Consider the following 25,923-nt stretch of genomic DNA (forward strand, 5'->3'; position numbering starts at 1 on the left):
ATTCATATCACAACTCATTAAATGCAATCAGTGCTGTTTTTAACTTCTGATTAGAGCGCTGTGAGTCACAAACATTTGGCAGATTTCATGTTTCCAGGCTGTCCCAGATAGCATCAAAGCTCTGGCTGAGTTTTTCCCTCTCACAGCGGGAGGTCAAAGGTCACAGTGGGCACAGAGCTGCAGCCTGCAGGACTGAATATATCTGCTGTTTGTTTATTTATTCCAGATCTGCTCCCTGCGCTTGGACAACTGGGCAGAGGACACAAACAGCACCATGGACAGCTCCCTATCTGCTCTCAGCAGCAGGATCAGCACCTTGGACAGCTCCGTGCTGCTCAGTAATGGCAGGTGAGCGACTCTGAGGGGAAAAAGGTGTTTGTTTACAGGTCGGGGTTTGTTGAGCTGCTTTATTTGAGCAGATTTTTGCAGCTCGGATGTTTTAGAGTGGCTCTAACAACAGGTCTGAGTGTGAGGGCTGCATCACCGGCATTCAGAGCATGTGATGTAATAAACTTGGCTGCTGTATATTTATATTTTTCTCTCACTGGCCTCTCAGGGGCTTGTTAGAGAGCTACAGAAAATGAATCATGGTCAGGTTTTTTTTTCACTCCACCTTTGAGGTTATCTCTCTAAAAGATATCCAAACATAGACATGGAGTCTGGTAGTCAGAGTTCATTTAACTTTATTTGAATGCGTTTTGAAGTATGCAAAGAAGAAGGCTGTGATGGGGATAGTAGAGGCATAAACGCTGCTAATGAAACCACTGTTAGTGTTTGGTGATGCCAAAGTGCTTTGACAAACAAAACATGGTTAGGATAACAAAGGAAACCTTTTGACACACCGAGAGAGAGGAGAATTTTTAACAAAACAGAATAAGATGCAAGGTGAAAAAGAATGAAAATAAATAAATACATTAAAACAACGGGCTGTGTAGTTTGGGGCGAGACCCAGGCGAGCTTTAAAAGTGGTCAGTAAAATCTTAAAATCTATTCTATAAAAAGGAATACAATAAGTCCATGATGGCATGGAGCTTTGACAGTGTCCTCCTCTCGGTCACCGCTCTCAGGCCTTGTGGATGAGTTTATTCAGTCTGTTGGCATCCGCTCCCCTCAGCTTGCTGCCCCAGCACACCACAGCAAACAGGATAGCACTGGCTCATAGAACATCCTCAGCATCGTCCTGCAGATGTTGAAGGACCTCAGCCTCCTCAGGAAGTAGAGGCAGCTCAGGTCTTTCTTGTAGACAGCTTTGGTGTTGCTGCTCCAGGCCAGTTTTTTGTCCAAGTACACCCCTAGGTACTTGTAGTCCTCCACGATGTCCACACTGGCTTTGAGTTTAAAGAAAGTTGTTTTGCCTAGAGGCTTTATTTTTGTCATGCATTAGTCTTCCCTGAGAAACTTCTCATTTTACTCTCCAACATTGTTTTGGCAAGAACAAACAGTTCCAGTTTTGGAAAGAATATTTGAAAAGTATCGTGTCTCTGTCGGGGAACTTTGAGAGGATTGTTTTGTTCCAGTTGTTTTTTTCCTTCTTAAAACAAAAACCTTTTTCTGAATATCGTCTCAGAGACAAAACAGATAGATGAAGTTGCACGTAAAGCTCCTTGCAGGTGGTGAAGTCCTGAAAGCCCTGAAATCTCTCCCTCAAATTCAGAATCACTTTCCAATCAGATCAATAAACATGTGTCAGACTGCATCCTGTAGATGGATGATAAAGCTGTCAATAATAGAAACCATGAATATGTGATTAAGACAGTTCTGTAGTAATTCAGATTCTGTGAATTAAAGTTCTGTTGCTGACAAACCTTGGCTATAAAAACACTACATGCAGCTTTTCACCGACTTTGTCCTTTAGAATGCAGCAGGAGGATAAAGAAAGGCTGCATAATGAAGGAGAAAACACAGTGAGCACGTTGAATAGTCACACAGACGGAAAGCATATGTTTTCTGCTCCCACGAGAGCAGGCTGACTTTTATTCATTTATCAGACTATTATTCACAGTCTGTCGTGGCACAGAGGAAATGAGTCGCAGGTGTTTTCATGGTCAGGACTCTGCTCGGCAAACATCAGCAAACAAAGAACGTTACTTCATAACACCCGAGGTATCACATCAAGGACAAAGGCTGTACTTATAAAGCCAATCGAGCTCCTGCAGCTGAGGTAAATCAACGTGGTGCATATTTAGAGATGTACGACTGGAACACACACTCATATAAAATCACAAGTGATCTGATTTTGTTTGAATTTTCTCATTTTGTATTCTTTCTTTCTCTGCAGACACACACAGACTGACTCCATGTGCACACTTCACTTTAAAAGTCTCTCTGTGCACAAGGTACGTCCTGTTCTGTTCTCGGCACGCTGAAAGCTTTATTGAAACACAAGGAAACAGACGAACGTTTCCTTGAATCTGAATGCTGTCATACTCTCAAGGTTGATCAAGAGTTCAGGATGTATGCATGCTTTTGTTTCACTAACTTCTGCTCCACAAGAGTCCACAAATGAAATCAGTTTGCAGATGTTTGTTCTGTCATCGTTCAAAGTTTAGGGATTGCTAGGGTTTCTGCAGCCTGTCCTGAAATATGTCACACTAGGACATCCATCCATCTTCCTTCGCTTATCACGGTAGCAGCAGTCTCAGCAGGGAGGCCCAGACACTCCTCTCCCCAGCCACATCCACCAGCTCTTCTGGGAGGACACCAAGGCGTTCCCAGGCCAGCTGAGAGATATATCTCAGCAGCATGTCCTGGGTCTTCAATACAGGCTGCAGAAACTTTATGCCCGTCTGGGAGGAGGCCATTGGAAATAAGAATATAGATGTGTTGCCAAGACAGAAAGAGGCCGAAACCCAAACCTACCCCAAGCACTTTAACGCTGTTTCCTCCAACTCACTCCAGAGACGTTCATGTTGCTGCTTCACTCCCACTTCCCTGAATAAATGCAAACTGCAGTCCTGCAGAGCAAAACAGCAGCAGAGTCATAGTTAACGGGAATACTTAGTCCCCATGCTCCTCATCTATATGGCGGAATGTGCTGACCGTCCACTTCTGCATACATAGGGTCTCCTACACGGAGAAACCCTCCACTTTCTGCATCCCCGCCTTCGTCCTCAGGGAAATAAACTGATGATAAAAAATCAGGTTGAGCCGGGGAGGAGGCTGCAAACATCCAGATACTCATAAATAAATGACTGGGCTCATAAACAGTCACCAGTTTGACTCCAGCAGCTCTGGCAGGATGCCTGAGCGAGCTGTTATTCCCCCTGTGTCGTAGCACTCGGCTGTGTTTGAAGTGTCATGTGCTGCCAACGATAACTTGATTGTGACTTCACAGAAAAACCTGCTCTAATGAGTCGCCGCGACCACACGAGCGGAGGTAAAGGGCCATGAAATGGAGCCATTAGGCTGGAGGTAAAGTGAGCCGAGGACATGATGAGAGGAGGACATTAGACTGTAACACACACACATCCAGATCGACTCTACGGTCTGATGTTTACAGGGGTGACACTCACGGCACGGTCAGCCTGTGAGGAAGAAGCTGCAGGATGTTTACCCACCCGGACGTGCTCTGGTCCTTCTCAGCTACGTCACATGTCGGCTCTGGATGCATGATCATGACATGTTCATGCATTCACCTCAGGATGAATTTGAAGAACATTCATGTGGAGCTTTTTGTCTCTGCTGTGCATGTCTGCTGCAAGAAAACCAAGCTAAGAGGAACCAAGAGGAACTTAGAGGACACCTCCTCGAACTTATGTGACTTGCATCAAGATATTTGTGTAGACTGAATGTTAAATAAAGATTTCCTTATGTTGAAACCTGATGTCCTTCACTTCACGTGTCCTCAACCCTTGCCGCAGTGCGAGCCGTTAATCGAGGTTTTACTGCGTCCACATTAAAAACCAGAGCTGCAGAAACACACAGCCGAGGAGCGGATGTGTTCCTGCTGCAGAGACAAAGGGCACGACGCCTGCTGTCACTCTCCCAGCACAACAGAACGTCTGTCATTATGGAAATGAACTTATGATGGGGAATGTGCTCTCAGAGAAAGTCAGAGAATGGTTTTATTATGACTCATGGAGAAAAGGAGCAGCACAAAGACGTGTGGTCCACATCCTCTAGGTGATATTAGGCAGCAGCCGGGGCACAGATGTCACTGATAAGAGTCCTGTCTGATAGTTATGATACTGCCCGTGATTGCCACCTGACCATGAGCCCATTAGCTTCTTGGCAGCCTGATGTTATTTGGATGTAGCTGGTTGTTTGCAGCAGTGAGGGCTGATTACCAGAACAGGTGCTGCACCGGTTTCTGCTGGCTGCGAGCCATCAGGACTCAGAAATTAGTTGGAGGAATGTGTGAGTGTTGACGAGCAGATGAACCGTCAGACACGAGGAAGTTACAGAATTCTGTGCAGTGAGAAATCCCCTGCTGTTTTTTCCTCCTCAGAAATAATTAAAGCTGCACATGCCTAACAAACTCCTGCAGAGGAGACAGCTTTATGAAGGAGATGCGTTCATCTTACCAAACTGAAGACACAATTTGAAGCCTATCTCAAAATCTGTACATGTTTTCTTTCTTATATCAGTCAATCTTTATTTGTATGGCGCAAAATCACAGGAAAAACTTCCTTTTAACAGGCAGAAACCTTGAGCAGAACCAGACTCATGTTAGACAGCCATCTGCTGGGACCAAGTTGGGTCTGGAAAAAGGAGTAGAGGAGAATTAGAGATAGAGGGATTGGTGATAGTGATGAGATGAGTCGTAGTAGCTGTTTCCGCTGTAGTCCAGCGCGTCTGTATCAGCTGGAGTCTGGAACGTCCACAGCAAATCAACAAAGCTCAGCAGCCTTCCCTCTAACTCTGAGTTTTGTGCACTTGTGCTGAAACTAACTTTGCTTTCTGCTCCTTCTTTCCTTGTTTCCATTGTTTTGGGTCACAGCATTATAAAACAGCAGCTCTGAGCCGTGTGTGTGTTTGCATCAGCCGAGGATGACCTCGTTAGCTTTCCTCTAAATCCTCCACACTCTGCAGCTTTAACACACACTTTAAATACCAGAAACACACGGCACACAGGCACACAGCATGAGTGTGTGTGCGCATAGAAAAAATCTGAGCAACATATTTCTCCCTTTTAATGAATATATTTACGACGCTCCTCACCTGAGCGTCTTAGTTTTAACTCAAAGTCATGGCTCCATCATTACCTGCTCTTCCTCCATCAGGGACACACCTCCAGCTCGGCCTCTTCATCGCACATAAAAGTGAAACACGCAGATTATTTATGTGCCTGAATATTAAGTGAGAGCTCTTTTTTTCCCTGTGAGCCTGTGGCTCAGCATTTTGCTGACAGATTTACTCGGAGAGGAACATATAGACGGCTGCATGCAAGGCGAAAACTGTATTTCAAACTTGTGGAGGCGGAGGAGTATGAGGAGGAGGAGGGGGGTGGACCCTGCAGAACAGAGCTGATGTGGAGCAGCTCCAGATGTCTGTAGTTATTAGCTCACTTGAAGAAGAGTCACAGAACATGATCTGCTAATAGAAGAGGTTGACTTAAATGTTTGAATTATGATGATGCAATAATGCAAAAATGTTTCTGAGCATCCTCTGTGCTCAAAATAAACCTTTGCATGCTGGTCTGTGGGGAAACTGTAGTCCCTGAGGGAACCTGTTTCATGTTGGGTTGGAATGATTGGGAATACAAGCTCCTGACCTGCCAAAACTCCTCAAAAAGAACGCACATTCCATGCAAAACTTCTTAAATTCATCTCTTTATTGCAAACTGTGACAAAGGCGACTCCACAGGGACTGAGACTCTTCTTGTAGGTGCACAAATTAATAAATATCCATGGTAACATGTTGCTTAGAAGCTCTTTTTTAGCTGGAAATTCATGCAAACATTAATGCTGCAACAGTCCTCCTTTCAGGACTTACTGCAGCTGCCTTCACTCAGTCATACTTAGCATGCCAAGTGCATCAAATTCAGCTGTTTTTCACTTTAGGATTGTTAGTGGGTTTGGGGTCAGGGCTGAGGTTGGGATTAGGATGAGGTGGTCTTTTTATTTTCATTTTTATATATTGCTCTTTTTTAATTTACTCTATTTTGTGCAAAGACCACAACACAACAGAAGTGTTTCCAGAGGACACTTAAAAGTGATGCACACGTCCGGACAGCTACTAAGGTTCTCTTACCATCAGTGGTGTTGGAAAATGAGATAACAAAGTAAGTGTTTTTGATTTATTTTCACAATGTGATTGCATGATTCAGCCTCTTGCAGTAATATGCTGTTAAACTACAAGCATGTCCATTTGTGTGCATCACTTTTAAGTGTCTTCTGGAAACACTTCTGTGTTGTGGTCTTTGCAGTGTGTTTTTCTAATGTGTTGTGTTGTGGTCTTTGCAGTGTGTTTTTCTAATGTGTTGTGTTGTGGTCTTTGCAGAGTGTTTTTCTAATGTGTTGTGTTGTGGTCTTTGCAGTGTGTTTTTCTAATATGTTGTGGTCTTTGCTGTGTGTTTTCTAAATGCTGTGCATGTGTTTTCAAATTGATGAAGATGTTTGCTTAATTTGCTTGTGTTTTGTCTTTTTTGCATGGGTTTGCTTAAGTCTCAGTGCTGTGAGCTCTCAGAGCCACCCGTACACAGCACTTTGTGTTACAATGCATGAAAAGCTCTTTATAAATAAAGTCTGATTGATTAAGGGATTGCCATGTGATCCAGGCTCTTACTGTACAGCCTGCTTTACCACTACATTTGAAATATATAAACATAACTAAATACAAATTGTACTGTCTGAAGACGAATAGATTTTGGCTGATTAAGACTGTTTTCTTCACCTGCAACTTCCTGCTTCATGTTTATTATCTCTCTTTTTTAAATTTCTTGTTATGGAGTTAATTGACCCTTTAATGCTCACAGGCTTCCCCTGGTAACCCTGTGTTTCACGTCACAATGCTATGAATTATGGGTAATTCTCTTAGGCTAAGTCTAGAAAAATGCCCACTTGCATAAAGGGCTCAGAAAGAGTGAATTTGTGAATGTGGACATTGAATGTTGGGCCTTTCTATCTCTCACCATGCTGCCCTGCTCACATGAGCACCTGTTTCCACTTTAGTAATCTGCTGCTGAGTGTCACCTCCTCACCTGCAGCTCGCTCCCTTGTTAGCCCTGCAGGGATATAACCGGCCTGTTTCTGCTCAGCGGGCCTTAGTCAGCCAACATCTTCAGAGCTCTTAAGTCTGACTCATGAAGCTGTGCACCAAAAAGAGCAGACTTGTTCTCACCTGTGTGAATGTTGTGACTTCATAAATTTGCAGTTTGCAGACATGAGAGTGCAGGATTGTGTGCATGAACTGATTTCACACATGGAAGAAAAGAGAGGCAGAGAGAAGTGTGGATTTAGAATGAAAATTAAAAGAGCAAATGCAACTAAACAGTCACAAAGAAAGAGACACTGAAGAAAGAAGCTGATCATCTTGCAGATGTTTTAAGAGGACATTTGTGTCTAAAAACAGTCTGTGAATGAGGCCAAACCTCTCCTGATTCCTCTTTGAAACATGATCAGATTCAATGTTTCAAACAATTTCTCTGACTCTTGTTCTGCTGTCATCTGAACTCCTTCTCCCTCATCCATCCGTCTGCCACGTTCCATCAAATGCCTCTTCCACATTACCTTGCATGTCTGAAACCATTAAACCTCCACACAAAGCTCTTAGGTGTAAACATGCATGCAGCAGCTGTGACAGAACAAACCGTCTCTGAGTGAAAGCTGATGCATATTCATGATGTGATAAATGAATCAGATAACTCAAGACAGTGAGCGGGGCGGGGAGGGAGAGGTTGACTCTTTGTGTCAGCACATTATTTTAGCCTGTCAGAGAAACATGTCCCTAGTTAACACCAAGGTCACACACACACACACACACTCCATACACACACACACACTGTGCAGAGTGTAACTTTAACAGCACTGCCTGCGTAGGTCACACTCTGAAGACGCCATTAATCTTCTTTTTAATTATGGATCTGCTGCTCGTGTAAGGGAGCAGATGAGATGCACGGATTGATCATCTTGTGTTTCCTCCTGTTTAGATCTGCTGACAGTGTGTGTGCGTGTGTGTGTGTGTGGGCGACAGTAATTATGAAGGGGAGGAGGAGTGATTGTGGAAGTAGACACACACATGGATGATGTCTTAAACATCATCTCTCAGTGCAGCAGTCCTGAAGTTGTGAGGTGGACCTCCATGGATCAGACTTGGTGGTCCAGCTCTTCCTTCATATGCTGGACTGAACTGAGATCTGCAGATAGTCAGCTTTCCTGGTTGCGCAGAAATCATGAATCACATTCAGAAACCAGAGCATGTACTCCTTGCACTGAAATCCCCTGCTGATAGATTCCACATCTTTCTGTCAGAGATAAATCCACACTATAAAACACTAACTTCATAAAGACTTCCTAATCAGTGGAGGTCACTCAAAGTTAAAAAGTTCACCCTCTTTGACTCAGCTTTGTTCATTTTGTCTGAAGCGTATCAAAGCCATGGAGGCGTCTGCATGTTTAATGTAAGATCTGACCCTGGATCAGTCGGAGCTCCGTTCTGCTGCTCTGCAGTTTACAAAGATCATTATCAGCACATTTAAAACAATTAATGCATGCATTCATCTCCAGGGCCAGAGCTGGAGGTCGCTAATTATCAGCACTTCCACTCTTTTGTTGCTTTATTGAGAGAAATGAGAGCACAGGAGGCGGAGGAAGCTGCAGCTGTAGACCCCTAAAGGTGGAGTCTGATACCTGAGGTGCTTCATAAAGTCAGGAGACGTTCTTTCCTTCCTATTCTTCATCTTACATATTTCATTTAATGCAGCTCGAGTACTCCTCCTGTTGTTTCTTATCCAGCATGTTGTGTTTGAGTTCATTTGAATGATTTGTTTGAATTGATTCATTTAATCTTCAGTGTTTGAACAGTGCTCTGTAGCTGTAGTCGGCACAATAGGATGAGTGAGAAGTGTACTGTAGATGAGGTTGATGTTTCAGTAGCAGTTCCATGAATGAAGGGCCTGGTTCTAGTTCTGGTGCGATGGAACTGTTAGCTCGGCTGCTTGAACCCTTTGAGATCAGACCTCAGGAGGCGGATGCTTTTTGCACTATCTGGTTTAAATCAAACCAGAATAAAAACTTCAACAGCTACAGATTTGATTCTTGAAGGCTCAGGCTTTCATCCTCCACACATTATTCAAGTTAAAGTGATCATAATAGATGAAATATAAGTTGCATCGATGCATAGGTGATCCGTTTTTGGGCTCCTGTGCATTTGGCAATGTGCAGTTTCCATGCAGATGTGCAGCTCTTCCTTGAACCACCTGTTATGCAGAAGTTGAGCATTAGTTTTCAGAGTCAGACTCTGAAACTGCCTCTAATTCAACATAAGCCATCAGAGTCTCCTCAGTCTCCTGAGGCTTCTGTGACCAGTGTCTAGTTTATTGATGAATTCCACCACATCTACCACTCAAGGTTTCAGCTTCGACTGGGTTGAGAGGATGTGGCACATCTTGGAGGGTCAACAGACTCGATAGCCCTCGTTGTAAAAATGTTGCAGCAAAAGTTTCATTTTATTAAAAGTTTGATCGTTGACACAAACTGCGACTCTGCGTGTTCCTGCACAGGTGCAGGAAAGAAAACAACACCCAGGAAGGCATCCTTGTCCTCATCTTCACACTTCAGCAAACACTCCCAGAACAAGTCAGCCATCTTCTGCGGTCCTTGAAGAGTCTCGGGGTTTAGAGTCTCCCAGCATGCATCAGGAGGCCGATGAATAGCAATCTGGCCTTGCCCCCTTCGATGCTTGGTGCGTGCATTGTGCATAATGCATCGCAGCAGCAGGACAGGGGTAATTACCACAATCAGAGGAGAGGATCATCAATCTCAGGTGAACCGCGGGGAGTAAATGAAGCAGAGAGGAGGAGAAGGAGAGAAAGACGACGCTCTGCAGGAGAGAGAGAGAGAGACAAAGCTCTGTTTGTTGGTTCCCTCTGAAAACTCCAAGGCTTTATTTCAGAAAATTGCCACCTGCATAATTAATCACAGTGAGAAAATCTATTTATCCACCTCCTCCCTCTCTCTCTCTGTCTTTATTTCTTCTCTCCTTCTCTGTCTTCCTTTTCTTTTGTTCCGGAATAATCTCCCTCAGATCAGCTTTTTCGATCGTCTTCGGAGCAATTCTTCTTTCATTTTCTGACCTTTTGTATCGTCCTCCTTTGTTCCACTTTGTCAAAGTGAGACCGCTGTCTGCAAACTTTCTGAAGATGTTGATTTGTCCTGCATCATTTCAAATCTTCATCTCTTCTCTTACAGATACCATTAATTTATTTTGATCTATCTTCTCTCTTACCTGGAATGCACCTGCTGTTCACAGCTGCATCAGAAACAGCTCTCTCATGATTCATGAAGAAGCTTTTATAAAAGGACAAAGGATGATGATGCCAGTGATGAATGTAACAGAGCTTTAAGAAGCAGAGGAATGTCTTCCTCTTTATCTTCTGGGACTCGTGACAGGATCATCAGTTTTTACAGATATGCCAAAAAATAAATAAACTCACTTTTGAAAAGCAACAAGAGACAACTTGTATTTTTATGACGATGAATCAAGACTAAGATACTGTTCAGGGTTGTATAAGTACACGATACAAGGATAATCTAAAGTTCCTGTGTGCATAGCTTAAGATGATACAGGAAGTCACATTAACTCAAACTACTTGAAGTTAAAAACTCATTGAATGTTATTTAAAAGCCTCTAATGTGCCGTTTTGAAGACAGATAACTTTGACCTATGAGTCTGATTCTGCTCCAGGTTTCTGCCTGAGTCTGATCTTGCTCCAGGTTTCTGCCTGTTGAAGGATGGTTAACACACACTGTTCGTGCATACACAGGGTCTGACGTTCATGCACTAATGGAGAGAGATCTCATTGAGGTAGCTCCACTCCAATGAGCAAGTTGAGGGTCTGATGCCTTGCTGAATAAGAAGCACCTTTTGTATAGATCAGTAAGTGGACTATCACCTATCTAACATCCAGCCCAGTTTGCACACTGTTCTAGTCCTTCATGAGACTTGAACCGGTGACCCTCTGGTCTTCATGTCCCCACCATAGACTTTATAAATAACGGACGGCAATCGTCGGCGGGAGCCATATTGGAAATGCTGAACTCAACCTGAGGAGGTTGCTGCTTGGTCCCCACAGACTGAGCTCCTGCCAGCTCTCTGTTATGGGATGATTATGCAGACCTGGTTGCTGTTTGTATATGGATCTGCAAACTGCCAACATATTGCATCATGCATAATTTATAGTGTTGAGGTGGTGTTGCGTTGGCACACAGTCCTTTTTGCATATCGGCGTGTTTTGTGTTGTTATGCAATTTCAGGGATGGTGTGATTGTTTTCTGCACGGAGCAGCAGAGAGGTTCATGCTCTGCCCTGACCGCTACACAAACAGGTTGTTCTATTACCAGACTTTAATATTAAAGTTAGACTATTCAGGGTTTCAAATTGAGGAGTTAAATAATGTAGCTTCCTGATTGTTGCACGCAGATGATTTATTGATGACTCTTTTACTCGGTGATGGAGGAAGAGGGGCCAACAAACAACTCCGCCCCTTTCTGCCATCCTCTTTGTTTTGTTATATTTATTTATGACAGCAGAAATTCAATTACTGCGTTGTGTGCAGGCCAAGTTTCACTAAAAGCAAACTTGAAAGCCTGGTCCTTCTTCAGCTGGGTCTGAATGGTGCAGGTTAGGACACAAACTTTGACTTTCTTTCAGTTTGTTTTCTCCTGCAGAGTGTGCACACATTCATCTCTCCATGATGGAAAGCCGTCTGCCTGCAGGGTCGCAGACAGAATATTGGAAATGGCTGTGCACTTTAAGTGAAAAGCAGTTTGGGTTTTCTAAAATCACCACCTTGCTCCATTATGTCTAAAAGCATCGCTGCTACAGTTTGATATTGAACATATTCACACGAGGTAATGACCCAGAGCTCGTCTGTTTTGAGGGAGATGGTGGAGTAGATGAGGTGTGTGTGTGTGTGCGGTCCTCTTCAGCCTGCAGACACATAACTCTGCTGCCCTCCCTTCAACAGTTTTGCTGACGCAGCAGCCTGAAAGTTAACGCTGCAACACACAGAAACCTCCCTCTCCGTCCTCGCCCACTATCACACCGCCGGCGTTGCTCTGCTGTCACACGGAGCCTCTGATCAGATCAAAAATAAGAATAAAGAAGCTCAGTTTTTCTCTCTCTGCTCTCAGGCAGAGTGAGCACAGATTGGACTCCGAGAGGCTAAACAGCCTCTTTTCTGGACTCAGCTTCCAAAACACTTTAAAGTGAGCGTCCGTGGGGAGCGAGGGATCGTCTGCAGGAATAGAGATTAGGAAGGAGGCTGGAAAAAAGAGAGGAAAGGCAGAAAAGCATCACCCAAAGCCTAATGCACCAGCAGCACCCGAGGGAGCTGCAGCCAGGTTTATATGGGCCACTCGCTCTGTTATGGGGAGCAGAGGGAGGACATAGAAGGGAGGGATGAAACGGAAGAGAGGAGGGAACAGGGGAAAGAAGAGAGAGGGGAAGGGAAGAAACTAAGGTAAAGAGAGAAGAAAAGGGGAGGAGGAGGAACAGTAGGAATAAGAGGAGATTAAATTAAGGAAAGTTAATGATGAGCAAGAAGAAGAAGGATGAGAGGAGGAAACAGGGGAGGTGGTTGGTAAGAAGCAGAGAGAGGGAAAGAAAAGTAACAGAGGAAGAAAAGGAGAGGAGGAACAGAGGGAAATACGAGGAGAAGAAAGAAGTGAGGAAAGGAGCAGAAGAAGTAGAAGAGAGAGAAACAAGAAGATGAGATGAGAGGAAGGAAAACAAAAATTGAGGATGGGGAGGGAAAGGTGGAAGAGGGGACAAAAGAAAAAAGAGACAAAAAGGGAGCATGTGAAGGGAAGGGAAAAAAGTGGAGGAAGAGGAAAGGAAAAGAGACAGACATTGAGGGGAAAGGAAAGGAAAGAAAGTGTGCATAAAAGAGGAAACAAGGAGACAGAGTTCAGGCGAGGAAGGAGGAGAGAAGATGAGAGTTTGAAAATGAAGGAATGAAGAGGAGACATAAAGAGACAAGAGAAAAAAAAGAAAATAAATGAGTTCTCTTTGTTTTTAACAGAGCAGACTCTCTCTCTCACACACACACACACACACACTCTCTCTCTCACACACACACACACACACACCCTCTCTCTCACACACACACACACACACACATACACAGACACACACACAGACACACACGCACTCGTCCCTGTCAGCTGCATTTCAGTTACATAACCCCGTGGGGAGCCGTTCTTTCCCTCTGATGTATAATTGTGCGGTGCTGCTCCTGTTTGGAGTGTTCCTCCATTTGTTATAATGAGGAATTGATGATGGCCGCACACCTGCTCACCTAAGTTATGAGAGCGAGCGGGCTGTCACATCTCTCACCGAGTCCTTCATCCCCCCCGACTGCAGACTGATTTCATTATGTGGACTCGACGGAGGACACGCTGAAAAAACAGAGTCCAGAGACTGAACGATGGAGGGGATTATTGATTTGAGGAAAGACAGAATGAGCTGTTTGTTTACAGTAATCTCTGTGTTCAAATTCAATCTGATACAAAGCAGATCACAACACCTGCAGTTCCTCCAGTGTCCACTAGAGTGTGCCTCCTGTAGTGAGTCAGTCCCCATAGAGCTGTGTTAAAATGTTACAGCAGAAATAAACATGTTTACAGCCTGTGATGTCCATGTTTGCTGTAAAATATAGATTCCCCATCATGCATTTCACACACAGCGGCATAGTTAAGTTTGTGCACAACTGCTGCATGCTTATTTTGCAACAATCTGTAAATTTAGTGTTTAATTTTAACGCTCAGTGTAAAGAAAAGTTTGCAAATCAAAGTCTTTTAAGGCCGTGTGCTCGTCCTTTCAGTTTTACTCTCAGAATAAATTAACACGGTGAAAATAATCCCCTTCAGTGTTTGGTAGTTCTGTGAGTTTATTTCATGATTATTATGCCACCGCAGACAAATTGAGACTTCTGTAACAAAATAATGAGCAGATTTAATCCTGCAGAGTCATCCCTGCCACCTACAAATCATCTTTTCAGCGCTGCGGCTCCTCTGTTGCTCTCGCTGAGGTTCAATAACAATTTCATTTCATCTGCTTTCCCTTTGTACTGGATGAGACGCCCTGCTCACTTACAACAAATGCTTTTTGATTGCACCGCCCGTATCATCATGAAAGTATTGAATGGCAGATAAGAGTGCAGGGATGGACGGATACGGCGGAGGGATAAAACGCTGCATTAAGATGACAGCTGCCTTTTTTATTTATTGTGTTTGTGCTAAATGTTTGTCTCACACGCCGGACACGTGCTGAGGCCGCCGAGCTGTTATTAATCAATGAATCCGACATTAAAATCTGGGTTGACTTTGCTTTATTGATCGGTGGAATAAAAGTGTCTCCAAGCTGGAGACAGAAAATATAACTTCATAAGCATGTCAGTGCGAGTCTGAATCGGTGTGGCCTCTGACTCCAGTTAAAGTCTGTCACTGTTTTATTTGTCCTCTCTGCACGGCTCAATGAGGCGCTTCATGTCTCTCCACTCTGCCTGTTTAAGAACTGCAGTGTGCGTGCAGTACATGCATGTCATTGGATTGTGCTCAGATATTAGCAGCTTGCCTCACAGCTCATTAAATATCAGGCTGGTCAGGAGCCAAATGCATGAATAGATGATGCTTCAGATTCCCCTCTGGAGTCATTTCTGGATGTGTGTTGAGCTCATGGTTACAGTAATGAAGAACTCTGCAGCATCAGTCAGAACTTTCCCTGAAGGCGTTTTTTGACTGCAGGAACTTTACCCCTGAACTACATGCATTTCGACCAGAGGAACCAGGGTCTTACTCAGGGTAGTACTTTTCAAAGGTCCCAGGACTTTCGGGGGGCAAGGCCTGCTATGCTAAACGTATCTGATTGGTAGATTACCTGCAGTGTTTGTATTCCGCCTGCCGTCCACAGTAACATCATCTGTGATTCACTTGATTTCTCTTTGCACAATCTACCCGTGACTTCAGCCCGTGGCACAGGAACCTTTTAGTTCCGGGAAAGTAGATCTGGGGGAACTCTTGGTCAAAATGCACCTTAACACTATTCCTAACAGAGGCCAGACAAATGCCGTCTTGGGAAGTTACATCATTCAAAAATGTCTCTCTGAGGTGTGTTAGCCCAAAGCAATAACTTCAGTCCGTCTGTATCAGAGGCAGCATACTTCTGGTCCTCCAGGTCTTTGTGCTGCACAGGCTGTTCTTTAAGGGGTCCAGGATGGCCGTCTGAGTCCCTCGCTGTGCCTGTGTGCAAACTCAGTCATCACAGGTGATTAGTCATCACACTAAAATGACTCATGGTGTCAGCAGGAGCAGTTTGAGGCTCTTTAATTCAGCATCATGTCATCTCCGTTTGTCATTATGCAGACAACACACAGAGATACCTTCCAGTGAGACCCGAGGACCCTTGAAGTCGTGCTATTTTTAGGGATTGTCCAGTTGCCTTCTCTCTAAGAGGACTGTGTCTGTCATAATAACTTGAACACAAGAAAGTTGTTCCATCATGCTTCCTCCTCAGACCTTGAAAGAGTCATTTACACACTCCTCTCCTCCAGCCTCGACAGCAGCATCGCCCCTCTACAGTATGAACCTCAAACCACCTCCTCTCACCTCCTCCTTTTTAAATGCTCAAGCACTCAGCACTCGAGCGTCAGCCTTTGCTGCCCTCCGAGGCCTCGTCTCTTTAGCTCTGGCGTTCATCTCATTCCTCTGCAGAGCCGCTCTCTGTCACGATGCTTCTCACCCCGCTCGCTCGCTCCCCCTTCTCGCTCACCAGTGCATGTGCAGTTCTGCAATCGAGCCTCTTCTCTGTTAGCAGCTGCTGGGCAAGAAGAGGACAAGAGCAGAGTACAGACGGTCCCTGCGGGCGACGTGATGGTGGTGCGGCTGGTGCAGACGAGGCAGACAAGGCAGCATGTGCAAGAGTCACTTTCAATCAGCGAGTCCTAAACTGCAGGCGGGGTCTAGAAATGGGTCAGCGGTCTATTTTTGGAAAAGAAAGTATGTTTCCATAAGTCCCAAGGCATCAGGGTCTAATTTATTCCTTGAATCTTAAAGCCCAAGGCCAAACTGAAAAGCTTAATGTCTAATAAGTATCTCATTTAGGCCCCAGGCTGTACGGTTAAGAATGCGTTATCTCTTTAAAATCCCTATTGAGTTTTGAATATCAAAGCCTCCTACAGGGTGATGATATAGATTTCTGTGAACTCAGGGAGCCACTTTCCTTTACGCTGCACTTCCTGCGCTCTTCTGTGGGCTCACCTCCTACACATATAGGTGTCCTGATGCCTTTCATCAACTGTTTTTTTTTTATATATTCGGACAGAACTTTCCAAAGTGCTAGGTCATCAGAGCCGCAGTGAGAGGCCAATAACTCTGACGCTATTTTGGTTGCGAGGCACCTTCATCATAATGGACGGCGTTCTGCTGGGAGCCGTGTGAAGTGAGGAAGCCCTGCAGTGATAGCAATCCTCCAACTCTTCCAACGCACAGACTTCTGATCAGCACTAATGAGTCTGTGCCCACTTATATCCAAAATAACTCTGAAAGTGGAGCCGAGGTCATCCACGCCGTCTCCTGTTTCTTTTGATTAGTATTCACTGCTGCCCCTCCTCTTCCTCATCGCTCTCTCTGTTGGTCTGTTTTCTTTACTCTCACCTACAAAGCTGATCAAATATGAAAGACGCAGCACTCTCTTTTTTTAATCAGAGTTTTTATTTTTCTCTGAAAAACAAGAAAGTGGAGACAGGATGAATATTAACAGAGCTGCTCTGTGTACAATCTGAAAAATACAAAATACATTAACGCCTGAGAGCGCCCCATTTAGCCCCGCTGCAGGGAGAAGAAGGCTTTTAATCAAAACCCTCTCTTAAGTTGACCTCTTTGAACCTAACTCTCATCTTAATCCACCATGAGCATTGCACCTCGCAGTATTTAACCAGTTAGAGTGGCGAGGAAAAACTTCCTTCAACAGGCAGAAACCTCGAGCAGAACCAGACTCATGTTAGACAGCCATCTGCCTCGACCGAGTTGATAGAGGAGATTAAGAGAGTAGTCTGTAGTCTGCAGGGGTCAGAAGAAGAGAGACCAGAAGGCTACAGACAGGGTCATGGGAGGCCTGGAGGAACACGACAAGGTCAAGGTGTTGACTCCAGATCTCAGTCCAATCCAGCATCCGTGGGACGAGTTAGACCACCAAGTCTGACCCTTGGAGGCTTGGTCAGAATGTAAAGGATCTGCTGCAAACGTCTTGGTGCAGGATACCACACACCCTTCAGAGGTCTAGAGGAGTCCAGAGACGTTGTGCAGAATATCCCCAGAGGAGCATGACCTCAGACCTTGAGGTTTGGGCTACACCTTGAATATTTCCACGTCTCATCCCGCCCCCTGGAAACCCGAACCAAGCCTTGGCCGTGGTGTTTTCCTTGATTTAAACCGCAAAGTGCTTCAGTGCATTAAAGATTATCACCTTCAAAGTTAAATCTTCCCCCTGCTTCGACAATTGTGTCTCCGTCCTTCCTGCTGGGAGTCACAGAGGAGGCTGCCAGTCTTCTCAGTGATGGCCTCATTTGTCTGCAGTAATTATACTAATGTCTCAGAATTAATACAGCTGTAATTTATTGATGACGGATGCTAAAAGTAGCAGCTCCCAATTGACCTTGACTCATTGGAGTCTTGGCACGCGTGCACAGATCTGAGCCGGGTCCAGGAGGGGGACAGGAGAGAAGACTTGGGGAAATGATCCATCCCTTTTTTACTGCATGTGAAGAAAAGCAATATGCAGATCTCTGAGGTCTAATGGGCATCACGGCCGGGTATTACGCAGCCTTCATTTTCATACTTTTCCTGCAGACTCCCTCGCCCCCTTGCTTCTCCGCGCCCTGACCATCCCGACGCCCGGGCAAGTGGCAATTCTCACTTATTTGTGGGACCCCCGAACCGCCCACTGGACCATGAAATGAGTTCATTTCTCCACAGTGAGATGCAAATGACTGCTGCTACAATAATATCACACCCTGTCATAATCGCTTATGCATTTAGAGAAGGGGAGGAAATGCATCGCTCATTCACTTTCTGGGTTTTGTCTCAGGGGGTTTTGAAAGGATGACGACTTCCAAGACAAACGCATAAAAGGTTTCTCGACGTAAACACATATTGTCCTCGGTTCATCCCCGCCGACTTTACAGGCGTTCTCATTTCTCCATTAAAGGCTGCTGTGTAATGGATTCACTTTGCTTGTTCTGCTCATTTCCTCTTCCCAAAGCAGAGTCATATGATGAGCTCCTCATTTCTGTGTCATTTCATTTTAATAAAAAACCTCCACACCAGTTCTGTCAGACAGCCCATCATTTCAGAGGCAGACAGTGATTACCGGGCTGATTAAGCTGGAGATAATTTCAACATTTTTTGATTCGCTAAAAGGTAATATATTCAGAGCAGACTGCGGACAGACCGGAGGACCTGCTGAGTACTGGCGGACGGTTCTTTAGTGTGACCTCAGATGCTGCTGCAAACAGTAGCTCCAAATAAGAGACGAGAGCGATAAAGAGGCGCTAAACAAGAAAAGAAAGTTAATGTTGGAGTCATCTTTGAAAGGTTTGTCCAAGCTGAAATAAGCAGGGATGGAACAGACACAGAGAGCTTTTCATTGCACAGATTTGATGTTTGGTGCACTAAAAATAACACATTCAACATTGATTCTATAACAACACAACAAAATGTCTCCTCAGAATCTTAAAAGCAAACCAAGTCCTCTCCCCTTTCCTGAAACAATGCATCTTTACGTTCCAGAAATAAAGCCGAGATTCCTGCAGACACTGACACTTGTTTGTGTCAGAAACACCTCTGATTAGAAGCAATCACACACACCTGAAACTCTGTGACACCTCGCCTCCTCCTCATCCCCCCCTGCCGAGCTGCAGGTGCTGCAGCCTCACAACAAGCCGGAAGAAAAGGTGCAGATGTGTGTTCGGGAGAGACAAAGAAAAAAGGGGCTTAGTGTGTGTGTGAGATCTCTGCTGACAGATCCCGCTGAGTTTCTCCTTACATGCTGCGAAACATGGCAGTGCTTTACAGTCCATGTACAGGGAATGACGGCTGCAGAGAGCTTTATCCACACGGAGACGTGCGGCTTCTGTGGAATTCATGTCAGGCTCCCTGCGGAAAATAAACATGTTTACAAACTGATGAATATACCATGTATCTGCTGTGAACATGGAATATTTTAGAGCATTACAGAGAGTAATGCGCCAAAGTGTACGACAGCAAAAACAAGGATATTTGCTCCTTCAGTTGATGCTTCATTTGGACCAAGGGCAGAGAACAAAACGGTCATGGATGTCTTTGAATCCAGCTTGTCTAAAGTGGAAACTTCTAGGACATGAAGAAGAAAGTCCTGGTCTGAGATCTTTTGTTGCTGGTTTGAAGAAAACCCTGGGTCTTTACTTTCATAGAAAAGTATTCAAAGAGTCTAAAACACGTGAAGGAAGAATGCCAAAGACTCACTCCTGTGATATTTTTAGAATCAGTGAACACTTCACATCCTTCCTTTGCACACTTCGGTTGCAGAAACATGTATAAGAGCTGCAAAAATACTCACACATCACCTGTGTGATGGAGTGGAAGTGTGACTTTCTCCCACAGACAGACAGAGAGCTGCTTCATCTGCCCCACTTTCATTCCTCTGCTCCTCCTTTCACTTTTCAGGGCGCGGAAAACAAGCGTACAATAATGAGCGAGCGTTCATTTCCGCCCCCACACTTTTTAATCTACACATCCATTGTGTTTGGACTCTGTGTGACCTCTGGTGTGTTTGGGATTCATGCCTGTGCAGCTGAGCTGTTTTGCATCATGCAATATCTCCCCACATACTTCACCCCCCCCCCGACTCCCCCCTTCCTCTTGTTTAATGATTAAAACAAATAGGGTTTTACTCCTCAGCACTAAATGGGCTGTTTCAGCGCGTTCTCTCTCCCTGGTGCATCTGTTGGCTAATGATAATGCGGGCCATGAAAATGTGCCATCTTCTATTTATAGACTCGCAGCCTAATAACTTGTGTCTGACATTTCTAACAGGAGTGTGTGACTGTCATTTAGCTGCTCAGGATTGCACACACACACACACACATAGCTCGTCGGTAGGTGTCACAGAGCAGAGCTGGAGAGACGATATACATGATGCATACACACAGTTTCTTTTTAATGACAGCACAGGAAAGTTAAGTGTGGACTCCTCTAGCTTCACAAGGATGAATCAGGCAACACATCCTCAGTAAGCACAGCTGGAGGCTGTAGAACATCAACAGAAAGTACAGGTTGTTGCTTTGCATCAAGTAGAGTTATCTTCATCAGACACTGGTTTTTAATGCTCTTGCAGACATATTTAAGTGTCAAGTTCACGCCCATCTATTCTCAAACAGTCACACATTGCCAGGGGACCTGGAGCACCGGCACTTAACTCTCCCTGTCCCCTTAAAGTTACTAACCGTAGACCTTTCTGGAGTCCCTGAGCTCCCTTGTCTTCTAGGTTCCTCTGAGTCGCTGCCGTAGACATCCTCCTGCAGCAACAACTACTACTACTACTACTATTCGTCTCATTACTATCATCGCTCTCTCTCTTATTCTCCTCTATCCCTCTTTCCAACCCAAACTCGGTCGAGGCAGATGTCTGTCTCACATGAGTCTGCTTCTGCTCGAGATTTCTGCCTGTTAAAAGGACGTTTTGCAAAACAAAGGTGGACACATCCTAAATAAGTCTGCATCGTGTTCTTTGGACCATGCTTAGATCATATCAAAGAGGCCTCTTTGTCTGGAGGTCAAAAGTCGACGAGTGGTCAACAAAGCCTCCTTGAGTAAGAGATACCCATTGCAAACTTCTGTTAGTCAACACATTTTAGGACCAATGGATCAGACCTCATACTTACAGGCTTACCCAGGACTCTCTGCAGACACCAACCTCTCTGTGTCTGAAAACTTTAAATCCAGTCTGCCTGCGTTTTGTAACAACCTTTCAATGACCTTTTTTATGTCCCTGCAGGCATTGTTGTTTCACATCACAGCTCTGCGAGAACCTCACAGACGGAAACATTACCTTCATGAACGTTTCAGCAGCAAATGGTGAAAAATGCAAAAGGACAAAGTGTTTATTTATAAGAGCGAGCGGCTCTCAGCTGACTGAAATCATCAACATTTCAAACAGCTTTTTAAACTGCTGCTTTAGTCTCAATGTGCCTTTAATTATTGAATCATAGCCGCAGACAGAGAGCTGCTTAGTGCTGCGAGGTGATATAGATGTTGTTAGGTATAATGTTTAGAATAATACCGTCACATATCCTGGAGTTTATTTCATAGTGAGCTTTAAATCTGACAGCGCTTAACAACAGCTGAAAACAGGCAGATTCAAGCAGGATGGTATATCCTACATCAAACCTGCAGAAGTACAACACTTTCCTGTCTGGTAAACATTGTTTTAAGACTTTTCAGCCATGGAAAGAATCTGCAAACAACCACAAACTATTCAAATGTATGCAAAAGTTTGGTGAAGACATGCATTCACTTCAAATTACTCTCTTTCTTGAAGAAGTCCTCTCAGATTTAGTTTTTTTCATGCACAACGTTCACCTTTCTCTCTCAATCTTAAGAGCACCAGTCGAAGTTTTATTTCAAGGTGAATGCAGACGCACTAGATGCTGAATTAAAGTAAATTCTCCAAGCCTGATCCAGCTCTATCTTTAAGCTTGATCAAAAAGGAAAGTTTGAAGCCTACTCTTAAAAGTAGAGAGGGTGTCTGCCTCTCAGACACTCTAAACCTCTTGTTCTGCAGAGAGAACCTAAATTAAAACCTGAAGCACATTTTTCTGGAACATTTTAGAAGAAAGCATCTCCTCTTCAACCTTTTATATACATTTCGATGGGATTGCATGAAGAAATCTTAGAGATGAAGAAGACAGAGCGTGCATGATGGTGACAGGTTGTGGTAGTGTGTTTTAAAACTCTTTGGCTGCAGCTGGTCTTCAACACTTTCCGAGGAATAACTTTCTACCTGTTTTGTTTCATTAAACTGTCATTTTCAGTGTTTTTCAACTGAATCAATATTTTTTGCAAGTTTTTAAAACAGTAGAAGGTATCAGAATAGTGTCCGTGCAGAGTCCCATGACTGCACACAGAGGAAGACACAGCAGAGTCTCTAATTAGAGACAATCAGACCTGATGAAGAGCATGATGTGCTCTTAATGAACTGTTGCACACTGAGACTCTCCACAGAGATCAAAAAACAGACAGAATATAAATGAAAAAGAGCTTCATTATAAAAACTGAGTTTGCAGGAGCAGGAAAACAGAGCTGATGACTTGTTCTCTCTTTCTGTGAGTGTGTGTGTGTGTGTGTGTGTGTGTGTGTGTGTGTGTGTGTGTGTGTGTGTGTGTGTGTGTGTGTGTGTGTGTGTGTGTGTGTGTGTGTGAGAGAGAGGGGGGGGAGCTTTCAGAGATGACCTCCATCCGTGCCCCATCCCTCCTGTCAAACTCAGGAGTGTGAGAGTTTGTAAGGGAACATAAAAGTGTTGGGCCGTGTCTGCGTGGGCGTCAGAGAACATCAGAGAGACACTATAAGTTTAGGAATGAGAAGCGGCTTCTTTAAGAACTTCTGCTGCTTTAAAAAGAGTCTGAACATGTTTACTTTATCACGACATATATTAATCTCTGCAGGAGTAGTGTTGGGCTTTATGTGTCAATAACTTTTCATATGACACCACAGAACATTAACCAAAAAACTGTCTCTGAGATATATTTGTCTGTAAAGATGGAAGATGTTGAGTTTGCAAAGTTACTGGTTTGGGGAAGCTTGAGGGTATCCGGCGTAGCCTCCGGGCACAACGAAACCCCCTTTAAGAGCCCTATGTATAGTATAGTAGGTAAGAAAGAAATAGGAAGAAAAGGGGAGGGAAGGCGGGTTGTGGAATTGGAGAACAAAGAGGAGGAGAGGGATAGGTTTGAATTTATAAGAGAGCGGGAAGAGATGTGGTTGAGGTTCGGTCCTGCTCCTGAAACTCTACTATAGCAGATTGTGATTTAAATTCTGATGAATTTGAGTTTTATCCCAATGGAATGTATGCGTTGAAATCTCAGATAATCTTTTAATCTTTTCAATTTCTGACTTAAGTTATAGAGGTAGAGTTGGGCTGCACGCTGGTGCAGTAGGTAGCGCAGCAAGAAGGTTCCTGGTTCGAATCCCTGGTTCCTCCCACAGTCCAAAAATATGCTCACCAGGTTAATTGGTCACTCTAAATTGCCTGTAGGTGTGAGTGTGTGAATGGTTGTCTGTCTTTCCATGTTTACCCTGTGATCAGTTGGTGACCTGTCCAGGGTGTACCCTGCTTTCCACCCAATCAGCTGGGATTGGCTCCAGCCCCACCGCGACCCCAAATGGGATAAGCAGTTATAGAGTTCATCATTTTGACTTCAGTTCAGCTCATTATCAGGTTTTGTTCCAGCTTTGACAAGTTTTAGAATACCCAAATTCATGTTTAATCTCAAAATGTTCCCCCTCATGAATTTAAGATCTTAGTGAGATTTCTGGGTTACTCCTCTTCTTCACATTGACGTCTCTGTAACCTCAGAGAAGACTCCCCTCTCTATCAGGGGCACACTTATACGCAGATTAAACTATGTCACTCTTTTTTGCCGCAGAACACAACACTTTCAAAATGAAATCTGTTGCTTTAATGTGTTATTTGCCTAAAGAAAGGAGCTTATAGATGTTTAATGCAGCGTACGATTAATAATGCCTGCTTGGTTTTCATCTCTTAAAATGCCCCAGAGCAGTACAGCACATGAAAGAGTAATAAGTGCCCTGATGAGATTAAAGAAAGACATATTACAACATGTTGGAACAAGGTCCCTTGAATTCCACGTTCCCAGAGAGTCAGTATAATAATAATAAATATCTCTGCAGGAGATGAATTCATAACCACGCCGTGCTTCCTGCTCTCTGACCGTCTCTGCTGTTATTGGTTGAACATTTTGCAGCAGCTCCTCCGTCTTACAGCAGATTAAAGTTTAAAGAAGTCATTGTGTGCTGTTGCATAAATGTACAGATACTTCTTCAGCGGCTTACAGCACTTTTATCCCCTCTCCTCCCTGACAATAAAGTGAGTCTCCTGTGAGGAAGAGGATTAAAATGAAGGAGTCGTGATTTGCTCTCAGCTCGGACCGTCACAAAGCGTCTGCACACCGCAGAGGGAAAATGAGTCACAGCTTAATTTCCTGCGTCTGACCGGCCAACAGACAAGAATCAATCTTTATGCAAAGTTTCCCCCGTCCTGATCCTAAAAATGACAGCCATTATGCAGATTTACATTTTATCTCCTGCTGAAATAATGACAATAAATCATCAGGGGTGTCACGGCTGTCGATAATTACAGGGAGAGCGGTCGGATAGGAGTCGGTCTCTAGAAAGGCCTGAGAGCGAGGAGGAGGCGAGGTGACAGTGAGAAATGAGTCTGCTTCATAAACACAGCCAACAAACAGAGCATGCATCATGAAGAAGTGCTTTTAGTCGCGCTAATGTTGCCTCTTTGTGAAAGTGATTGCTGAGCGGCAACACCCCTGTTTTCAATCTCTCCCTGAGCACTTCCTGTTCAGACGTCGTGACAGCAGCACATTAAAGAAGACGTAACCATCATCCAGATCCATCAGGCACAGAAACAAGTGTGAGAACTCAATGATGTCTCTCTGGTTTAGGTGTCCAAGTGCTCTAGAAGCATGCTAGAGTGTGTTTGCTTGTGTTTGTGGAGATTAAACATATTAAGAGCAGGATAAAACCACTAACTCTAAAGAATCCTCACTTGGTCGCCAAAAGATGTAAATCTCTCTCCTTTCATATCACTGCCTCTCTGCGTTTTCATCCATGTCAGTGTTTACACCTCTCCAAGCTCTGGAGGAGTAAAATGATTTACATTAAAGAGTGTCAGCCTGTGATTTTTATCCTCCCTCCTCTCTCTGTAGGAGTGTGATGACCTGAAAACTCTGCTCTCCCGGCGTCATTAAAACCGTCACATAAAAAGTGTTTCCTGTCGTCTGACTGGTTCAGGGTGAAAACAAACTGCTGCGTGTGTTTGTTGTTTACAGAGGCAGATAAAGAGAACATGTTAACATATCCATGCGGTTAGTCTTAGTCTGACAGGAGAGGAGGACACTGAGGATGTTTTATCTGTCATCCTTCAGATGTGCTGACATCTTTGCAGACGTCATGATCACGAGTTTAGGATTCAAGTTTCATTAGTTTTGTTTCTGTCTTTTGAGCTGCAGCCCTTTATTTCAGGATGTTTGGTGCAGACTCTAGCTGATGTTTTTGTAAAGGAAATATGGCCTAACATCAGTCTCCTTCCCCTCCAGACAGGTATATATGTTAACAAAATGTGGAGAGAACGGGAGGGAGATTTTGCATGACCTCTGACCTCAACACTCCTTGCAGTTTTACTTGCACGTGAAGAAATGGACGAGAGATGAGACAACATCTTAAACCTCTTAAACCCCCAAGGCCTGAGCCCACGTGTGGATGCTCGGGGGTTGTTGTGGGGCTTAAAATCTGAGTGCAGAAGCAGAGACTGGAAATCTTCAATAGATTTCAGAATTAAGAGGATATGTTTGTCATGTGATTGTGAGAACGATGCATGTCAGATAGAAACAGTGCAGCTCAGAGCTGTAGCTCGCAGGCTTCACTGAGTAACGTACAAAATGAGTGTAACCTTCAGGTGCAGAGTTTAGAGTTT

General features: G+C 44.2%; 2 long non-coding RNA genes across 2 annotated transcripts; both read left to right on the top strand.

Annotated features, from left to right (window-relative positions):
- The first annotated feature begins 229 nt into the window (after nucleotides 1-229).
- Nucleotides 230-3,818, top strand: LOC117807982. Its single transcript, XR_004630091.1, has 3 exons — nucleotides 230-348; nucleotides 2,279-2,336; nucleotides 3,335-3,818. It is a non-coding gene; the product is annotated as an uncharacterized LOC117807982 (long non-coding RNA).
- A 2,279-nt stretch (nucleotides 3,819-6,097) lies between these two features.
- On the top strand, nucleotides 6,098-10,612 carry LOC117808216. Its single transcript, XR_004630189.1, has 3 exons — nucleotides 6,098-6,223; nucleotides 9,662-10,081; nucleotides 10,350-10,612. It is a non-coding gene; the product is annotated as an uncharacterized LOC117808216 (long non-coding RNA).
- Nucleotides 10,613-25,923: the final 15,311 nt, after the last annotated feature.

Source organism: Notolabrus celidotus, chromosome 24, assembly GCF_009762535.1.
Source record: "Notolabrus celidotus isolate fNotCel1 chromosome 24, fNotCel1.pri, whole genome shotgun sequence".
In the NCBI taxonomy this organism is placed as follows: domain Eukaryota; kingdom Metazoa; phylum Chordata; class Actinopteri; order Labriformes; family Labridae; genus Notolabrus; species Notolabrus celidotus.